This window comes from Triticum urartu, chromosome 3A (assembly GCF_056163025.1).
Source record: "Triticum urartu cultivar PI428250 chromosome 3A, HENAU_Tu73, whole genome shotgun sequence".
Lineage (NCBI taxonomy): Eukaryota > Viridiplantae > Streptophyta > Magnoliopsida > Poales > Poaceae > Triticum > Triticum urartu.
In genome coordinates, this window is record NC_141875.1 from 666,551,878 (window position 1) to 666,559,794 (window position 7,917).

A 7,917-nucleotide genomic window follows, 5' to 3' on the forward strand; every position below is an offset into this window, starting at 1 on the left:
TGTTCAGGCATGGAGAGCTGCCACCCTTTGCCCCTTTGGTGGCATAGATCTGTTTCCTTCCCAGGAGGCCAGCTCAAGAATGGAAATGCTAGAACACTACAAGCAAGCTCCAGGGCTGGGTCGTTTGATTCTGTCTTTTTTCTTTGATTTCTTTCCGGTTCTCAGCTGAGTCTACTACTGCTACGCTTGCTCTGCTTTATCAATGCACGCTCTTGCTCTTTACAACCAACATGAACTATCGCTCTTTTCGACTGCTTGTCTTCTTACTGAAGAAAGAATCCTGTCATACAGGGACGTTAACTAATACGTCAATTTGATTGGTGCGGACAATTCCGCCTTAAGGCGTCACCAGACGGGGCCCCAACCACTAGTACCTATCAAAAGCTACATACTATGCGAACCAATCTGTGATTAGATGGTTAGAAGGACAGACGTCTACGGTGACTTCATAAAATCTCAAAATGACATGCTGGCTCAATTTCTAGGAGGTGCTCATAACGGCAGGGTGTGCGTGTGTGCGTTCATAGGGATGAGTGTTGGGAAACGTAGTAATTTCAAAAAAAAAATCCTACGCACACGCAAGATCATGGTGATGCATAGCAACGAGAGAGGAGAGTGTTGTCTACGTACCCTCGTAGACCGAAAGCGAAAGCGTTAGCACAACGCGGTTGATGTACTCGTACGTCTTCATGGCCCGACCGATCAAGCACCGAAACTACGGCACCTCCGAGTTCTAGCACACGTTCAGCTCGATGACGATCCCCGGACTCCGATCCAGCAGAATGTCGGGGAAGAGTTTCGTCAGCACAACGGCATGGTGACGATCTTGATGTTCTACCGTCGCAGGGCTTCGCCTAATCACCGCTACAATATTATCGAGGATTATGGTGGAAGGGGGCACCGCACACGGCTAAGAGATCAATAATCAATTGTTGTGTCTATGGGGTGCCCCCCTGCCCCCGTATATAAAGGAGCAAGGGGGGAGGCGGCCGGCCTAGGAGGAGGGCGCGCCAAGGGGGGAGTCCTACTCCCACCGGGAGTAGGACTCCTTCCCTTGTTGGAGTAGGAGAGAAGGAAAGATGGGGAGAGGAACAAGCAAAAGGGGGCTGCACCCCTTGTCCAATTCGGACCAGAGGGGGGGCGCGCGCCTCCTTCCTTTTGGCCTCTCTCCTCTATTCCCGTATGGCCCAATAAGGCCCATATACTCCCCGGCGAATTCCCGTAACTCTCTGATACTCCAAAAAATACCCGAATCACTCGGAACCTTTCCGATGTCCGAATATAGTCGTCCAATATATCAATCTTTACGTCTCGACCATTTCGAGACTCCTCGTCATGTCCCCGATCTCATCCGGGACTCCGAACTCCTTCGGTACATCAAAACTCATAAACTCATAATATAACTATCATCGAAACCTTAAGCGTGCGGACCCTACGGGTTCGAGAACAATGTAAACATGACCGAGACACGTCTCCGGTCAATAACCAATAGCAGAACCTGGATGCTCATATTGGCTCCCACATATTCTATGAAGAACTTTATCGGTCAAACCGCATAACAACATACGTTGTTCCCTTTGTCATCGGTATGTTACTTGCCCGAGATTCGATCGTCGGTATCTCAATACCTAGTTCAATCTCGTTACCGGTAAGTCTCTTTACTCGTTCCGTAATACATCATCTCGCAACTAACTCATTAGTTGCAATGCTTGCAAGGCATTAGGTGATGTGCATTACTGAGAGGGCCCAGAGATACCTCTCCGACAATCGAAGTGACAAATCCTAATCTCAAAATACGCCAACCCAACAAGTACCTTCGGAGACACCTGTAGAGCACCTTTATAATCACCCAGTTATGTTGTGACATTTGGTGGCACACAAAGTGTTTCTCTGGTAAACAGGAGTTGCATAATCTCATGGTCATAGGAATATGTATAAGTCATGAAGAAAGCAATAGCAACAAACTAAACAATCAAGTGCTATGCTAGCGGAATGGGTCAATGTTGGAAATATGCCCTAGAGGCAATAATAAAAGCATTATTATTATATTTCCTTGTTCATGATAATTGTCTTTATTCATGCTATAACTGTATTATCCGGAAATCGTAATACATGTGTGAATAACAGACACCAACATGTCCCTAGTAAGCCTCTAGTTGACTAGCTCGTTGATCAACAGATAGTCATGGTTTCCTGACTATGGACATTGGATGTCATTGATAACGAGATCACATCATTAGGAGAATGATATGATGGACAAGACCCAATCCTAAACATAGCACAAGATCGTTTAGTTCGTTTGCTAGAGTTTTCCAATGTCAAAGTATCTTTTCCTTAAACCATGAGATCGTGTAACTCCCGGATACCGTAGGAGTGCTTTGGGTATGCCAAACGTCACAACGTAACTGGGTGACTATAAAGGTAGACTACGGGTATCTCCGAAAGTTTCTGTTGGGTTGACATGGATCAAGACTGGGATTTGTCACTCCGTATGACGGAGAGGTATCACTGGGCCCACTCGGTAATGCATCATCATAATGAGCTCAAAGTGACCAAGTGTCTGATCACGGGATCATGCATTACGGTACGAGTAAAGTGACTTGCCGGTAACGAGATTGAACGAGGTATTGGGATACCGACGATCGAATCTCGGGCAAGTAACATATCGATTGACAAAGGGAATTGCATACGGGGTTGATTGAATCCTCGACATCGTGGTTCATCCGATGAAATCATCGTGGAGCATGTGGGAGCCAACATGGGTATCCAGATCCCGCTGTTGGTTATTGACCGGAGAGTCGTCTCGGTCATGTCTGCTTGTCTCCCGAACCCGTAGGGTCTACACACTTAAGGTTCGGTGACGCTAGGGTTGTGAAGATATGTATATGCAGAAACCCGAATGTTGTTCGGAGTCCCGGATGAGATCCCGGACGTCACGAGGAGTTCCGGAATGGTCCGGAGGTAAAGAATTATATATAGGAAGTGCTGTTTCGGGCATTGGGACGAGTTTCGGGGTTATCGGTATTGTACCGGGACCACCGGAAGGGTCCCGGGGGTCCACCGGGTGGGGCCACCTATCCCGGAGGGCCCCATGGGCTGAAATAGGATGGAACCCATCCCATAGTGGGCTGGGGCGCCAGCCCCTATAGGCCCATGCGCCTAGGGTTCCACCATGGAAGAGTCCATGTGGTGGAAGGCACCCCTAGGTGCCTTGGGGGGGAGGGAATCCTCCCCTTGGCCGCCGCCCCCCCCCTAGTAGATCTCATCTACTAGGGCCGGCGCCCCCCCCATGGCACCCCTATATATAGTGGGGGGAGAGGAGGGATTTCACACCAGCCCCTGGCGCCTCCCTCTCTCCCCGTTACGTCTCCTTTTCGCAGTATAGGCGAAGCCCTGCTTCCGTGACGCCCTGCATCCACCACCACGCCGTCGTGCTGCTGGATCTTCATCAACCTCTCCTTCCCCCTTGCTGGATCAAGAAGGAGACGTCTCCCGTCCCGTACGTGTGTTGAACGCGGAGGTGCCGTCCGTTCGGCGCTGGTCATCGGTGATTTGGATCACGTCGAGTACGACTACATCATCACCGTTCCTTTGAACGCTTCCGTGCGCCATCTACAAAGGTATGTAGATGCATCCGATGACTCGTTGCTAGATGAACTCCTAGATGATCTTGGTGAAACGAGTAGGAAAATTTTTGTTTTCTGCAACGTTCCCCAACAGTGGCATCATGAGCTAGGTCTATGCGTAGTTCTTCTTGCGCGAGTAGAACACAATGAGTTGTGGGCGTAGATTTGTCAACTTTCTTGCCGTTACTAGTCTTTTCTTGCTTCAGCGGTATTGTGGGATGAAGCGGCCCGGACCAACCTTACACGTACGCTTACGTGAGACCGGTTCCACCGACTAACATGCACTAGTTGCATAAGGTGGCTGGCGGGTGTCTGTCTCTCCCACTTTAGTTGGAGCGGATTCGATGAACAGGGTCCTTATGAAGGGTAAATAGAAGTTGACAAATCACGTTGTGGCTTTAACTTAGGTAAGAAGACATTCTTGCTAGAACCCTAAATCAGCCACGTAAAACTTGCAACAACAATTAGAGGACGTCTAACTTGTTTTTGCAGCAAGTGGTTTGTGATATGATATGGCCAAAGTTGTGATGAATGATGAATGATCTATATGTGATGTATGAGATGTTCATGCTATTGTAATAGGAATCACGACTTGCATGTCGATGAGTATGACAACCGGCAGGAGCCATGGGAGTTGTCTTTATTCTTTTATATGACCTGCGTGTCATCGAGAGACGCCATGTAAATTACTTTACTTTATTGCTAAACGTGTTAGCCATAGTAGTAGAAGTAATAGTTGGCGAGCAACTTCATGGAGACACGATGATGGAGATCATGATGATGGAGTTCATGGTGTCAAGCCGGTGACAAGATGATCATGGAGCCCCAAGATGGAGATCAAAGGAGCTATGTGATATTGGCCATATCATGTCACGTTTATTATTTGATTGCATGTGATGTTTATCATGTTTTTGCATCTTGTTTACTTAGAACGACGGTAGTAAATAAGATGATCCCTCATAACAATATCAAGAAGTGTTCTCCCCTAACTGTGCACCGTTGCTAAAGTTCGTCGTTTCTAAGCACGCCGTGATGATCGGGTGTGATGGATCCTTACGTTCACATACAACGGGTGTAAGACAGTTTTACACATGCAAAACACTTAGGGTTAACTTGACGAGCCTAGCATGTGTATAGACATGGCCTCGGAACACAGTAGACCGAAAGGTCGAGCATGAGTCGTATAGAAGATACGATCAACATGAAGATGTTCACCGACGTTGGCTAGTCCGTCTCACGTGATGATCGGACACGGCCTAGTTGACTCGGATCATGTAATACTTAGATGACTAGAGGGATGTCTAATCTAAGTGGGAGTTCATTAATAATTTGATTAGATGAACTTAATTATCATGAACTTAGTCTAAAATCTTTGCAATATGTCTTGTAGATCAAATGGCCAACGTAGTCCTCAACTTCAACGCGTTCCTAGAGAAAACCAAGCTGAAAGACGATGGCAGCAACTATACGGACTGGGTCCGGAACCTGAGGATCATCCTCATAGCTGCCAAGAAAGATTATGTCCTACAAGCACCGCTAGGTGAAGCTCCCGTCCCACAGAACCAAGACGTTATGAACGCTTGGCAGACACGTGTTGACGACTACTCCCTTGTTCAGTGCGGCATGCTTTACAGCTTAGAGCCGGGGCTCCAAAAGCGTTTTGAGAGACATGGAGCATATGAGATGTTCGAAGAGCTGAAAATGGTTTTTCAAGCTCATGCCCGGATCGAGAGATATGAAGTCTCTGATAAGTTCTTCAGCTGTAAGATGGAGGAAAATAGTTCTGTCAGTGAGCACATACTCACTATGTCTGGGTTACATAACCGCTTGTCTCAGCTGGGAGTTAATCTCTCGGATGATGCGGTCATTGACAGAATCCTCCAGTCGCTACCACCAAGCTACAAGAGCTTTGTGATGAACTTCAACATGCAGGGGATGCAAAAGACCATTCCTGAGTTGTTCTCTATGCTGAAATCAGTGGAGGTAGAAGTCAAGAAGGAACATCAAGTGTTGATGGTCAATAAAACCACTAAGTTCAAGAAAGGCAAGGGTAAAAAGAACTTCAAGAAGGACGGCAAGGAGGTTGCCGCGCCCGGCAAGAAAGCTGCCGGGAAGAAGCCAAAGAATGGACCCAAGCCCAAGACTGAGTGCTTTTATTGCAAAGGGAAGGGTCACTGGAAGCGGAACTGCCCTAAATACTTAGCGGACAAGAAGGCCGGCAACACCAAAGGTATATTTGATATACATGTAATTGATGTGTACCTTACCAGTACTCGTAGTGACTCCTGGGTATTTGATACCGGTGCCGTTGCTCATATTTGTAACTCACAGCAGGAGCTGCGGAATAAACGGAGACTGGCGAAGGACGAGGTGACGATGCGCGTCGGGAATGGTTCCAAGGTCGATGTGATCGCCGTCGGCACGCTGCCTCTACATTTACCTACGGGATTAGTTTTAAACCTCAATAATTGTTATTTAGTGCCAGCTTTGAGCATGAACATTGTATCGGGATCTCGTTTAATTCGAGATGGCTACTCATTTAAATCTGAGAATAATGGTTGTTCCATTTATATGAGAGATATGTTTTATGGTCATGCTCCTATGGTGAATGGTTTATTCTTAATGAATCTCGAGCGTATTGCTACACATATTCATAGTGTGAGTACCAAAAGGAGTAAAGTTGATAATGATAGTACCACATACTTGTGGCACTGCCGCCTTGGTCACATAGGTGTCAAACGCATGAAGAAGCTCCATGCAGATGGACTTTTAGAGTCTCTTGATTATGAATCATTTGACACATGCGAACCATGCCTCATGGGTAAGATGACCAAGACTCCGTTCTCAGGAACAATGGAGCGAGCAACCGACTTATTGGAAATCATACATACTGATGTGTGCGGTTCAATGAGTGTTGAGGCTCGCGGTGGCTATCGTTATGTTCTCACGCTCACTGATGATTTAAGTAGATATGGGTATATCTACTTAATGAAACACAAGTCTGAAACCTTTGAAAAGTTCAAGGAATTTCAGAGTGAGGTTGAGAATCAACGTGACAGGAAGATCAAGTTTCTACGATCAGATCGTGGAGGAGAATACTTGAGTCACGAGTTTGGCACACACTTAAGAAAATGTGGAATAGTTTCACAACTCACGCCGTCTGGAACACCTCAGCGTAACGGTGTGTACGAACGTCGTAATCGCACTCTATTGGATATGGTGCGGTCTATGATGTCTCTTACTGATTTACCGCTATCTTTTTGGGGCTATGCTTTAGAGACTGCCGCATTCACTTTAAATAGGGCTCCGTCGAAATCCGTTGAGACGACACCATTTGAATTATGGTTTGGTAAGAAACCTAAGTTGTCGTTTCTGAAAGTTTGGGGATGCGATGCTTATGTCAAGAAACTTCAACCTGAAAAGCTCAAACCCAAGTCGGAAAAATGCGTCTTCATAGGATACCCAAAAGAAACTATTGGGTACACCTTCTATCTCAGATCCGAAGGCAAGATCTTTGTTGCCAAGAATGGGTCCTTTCTAGAGAAAGAGTTTCTCTCGAAAGAAGTAAGTGGGAGGAAAGTAGAGCTTGATGAAGTATTACCTCTTGAACCGGAAAAAGGCGCAACTCAAGAAAATGTTCCTGAGGTGCCTGCACCGACTAGAGAGGAAGTTAATGATAATGATCAAGATACTTCTGATCAAGCTCCTACTGAAATTCGAAGGTCCACAAGGACACGTTCCGCACCAGAGTGGTACGGCAACCCTGTCTTGGAAATCATGTTGTTAGACAACGGTGAACCTTCGAACTATGAAGAAGCGATGGCGGGCCCGAATTCCGACAAATGGCTAGAAGCCATGAAATCCGAGATAGGATCCATGTATGAAAGCGAAGTATGGACTTTGACTGACTTGCCCGTTGAACGGCGAGCCATAGAAAATAAATGGATCTTTAAGAAGAAGACAGACGTGGATGGTAATGTGACCATCTATAAAGCTCGGCTTGTCGCTAAGGGTTATCGACAAGTTCAAGGGGTTGACTACGATGAGACTTTCTCACCGGTAGCAAAGCTAAAGTCCGTCCGAATCATGTTAGCAATTGCCGCATTTTATGATTATGAAATTTGGCAAATGGACGTCAAAATGGCATTCCTTAATGGTTTCCTTAAGGAAGAATTGTATATGATGCAGCCGGAAGGTTTTGTCGATCCTAAGAATGCTGACAAAGTGTGCAAGCTCCAACGCTCGATTTATGGGCTGGTGCAAGCATCTCGGAGTTGGAACATTCGCTTTG